The following is a 2,042-nucleotide window of genomic DNA, read 5'->3' on the forward strand; positions in this document are numbered from 1 at the left end:
AGAGGAAGACGCAGAAGACAGGAAGAAATGGAAACGGATGATCCGCTGTGGCGACCCCTAACGGGAACAGCCGAAAGTAGTAGTAGTAGTAGTAGTAGTAAACCATTACAAAAAAACATTACAAAAATACAACTTATGTCTTGTAGACATCACACTCCCCGCCTGACCTCAATGAGGTCACTACACCTGGTAAACAAGGAGTTTGAACCAGGCTTTTTACTTGTCTTCTGGGAGAAGTAAGACAACTTCCCCAGTTGGTCTGGGAAATGTGTTTACGATACCTTGGTCGGTTGTTTTAACCTCGACCTTTCTTACGTGTCCGTCTTTCCCAGGGAACGTGGCAGTGATCCGAGCCATAGGCCAAGAGTTGCGTATGACTTGCTCATTTCGGAGCAGGACCACATCCCCGACTTGTAGGTTTCTCCAAAGTGCTGTCCATCTCTGTCTGTGTTGTAAACAAGGTAGGTATTCTCGTCGCCAACATGTCCAAAATTGATTTGCGAGAGCTTGGACTTGTCTCCACTGTTTCGTGTACAGATCCTTCTCTGAGAAGTTGCCAAGGGGTAGTGAGACTCCGCTCACCTCAAAACAGTGGAACACTGCTACCTTCTCTTTCTGGAAGCGGAGAATAACTCCAATTAGGGTGTTATTCAAATCCGGGCGGGTTAGCAATACATCATTGACGGAGACACCACAGTACTGAGCACTAGAATCGAAGACGACCCTGATCTGTAGGAAGATACCAGCATTCTTCGCCACCTCTGCATGTCCATTTTGGAAGATCTTACCCATGAATGCAAAGTACTGTTCTTGCATTTCTGGTTTTCTTTTCAGTACTATCTTCAGAGATGTGAACCTGCTGACGGCCGCCTCTGTTGTTGCAAAGACGCTGGCGGGTTCTCTGAAAGGGAGTGGGGCAACCCAACTATTCTCATCATTCCTGTAGATGCTAGCATTCATCCTGTCCAGGAAGATCTTATCCTCGATCGACGGAGCAGGTCTGTTGCCATGTTCCGTTCTATTGAACACAGTTTTTCTCAGTGTTTCCTCTGTTGCTTTGGCTGCTTGGTTGAAGCTATCCTGCATTCCCTTGACATGCATGTAGCCTGTGCAAGGTTGAAACAATGAAGGACAACCGCCTTACAGCACATTGGTCTTGAAGCTGTTGATCGTCGGCTTATGAAAATTTCTCAGGCACACTTCTCCCACTACTACACAGCCAAGGTCTAGGCATTATGTGAAGGGAACCCGTTAACCTTGTGGACTCTCAAAATGTCTCTTCCGAGAAGCAGCAGAATATCTGCATTCGGATCTAGTTTCGAGAGGTGTTTGGCTATATGCTGGAGATGGGGTTGGTGTAGCATGGCGCTTGGTGTTGGAATCTCTGAACGATTATTCAGGATCTCGCTACACTTGATGAGTGGTGGGAGAGAAATGACCACCTCGCCATCTAAAGATTCGACTTGGAATCCTTCGGCGTGTCTCCCCGACATTTCTACCAAACCAGCACAGGTTCTCAGCCAACATGGGGATGGTCTGCTTTCCACACGAAAGAGGTCGAAGAACTCTGGTTTGACTAGTGAGCGATTGCTTTGGTCATCCATTATCACATAGGTGTTGACAGCCTTGTGCCTAGCATCCTCTGGATATACCTTTGTGAGGCAGATCTTTGCGCAGGAGATGCTCCATTGTCTCAAGCCACAAACCTCTGTGCAGCTTGAGCTAACAGCCAGGTTAGCATCCACTTCTCCCTCTCCGTTTTTCTCTTGTGATGGTGAAGGAGCCTTTGGGGCTTGAGGTGATGGACCAGGATGCATTGCTGTGACATAGTAGGTGCGGTCACATTCCAAGCACTTCACTGATGACTTGCAATCCTTGGCAAGATGTGAGGTGGGCGCACAGCGTCTGAAGCATATTCCTTTCTCCCTTAGGAGAGCTTTTCTCTCTTCAATAGGTTTGTTTCTGAACGCTCTACAGTCCTGGAGTGAGTGTGGTTTGTCATGCACAGGGCAGGTCTTGGTCGGGTCATAATGGTTGGTTTG

The sequence above is a fragment of the Lampris incognitus genome, chromosome 10 (genome assembly GCF_029633865.1).
Source record: "Lampris incognitus isolate fLamInc1 chromosome 10, fLamInc1.hap2, whole genome shotgun sequence".
NCBI classification, from domain to species: domain Eukaryota; kingdom Metazoa; phylum Chordata; class Actinopteri; order Lampriformes; family Lampridae; genus Lampris; species Lampris incognitus.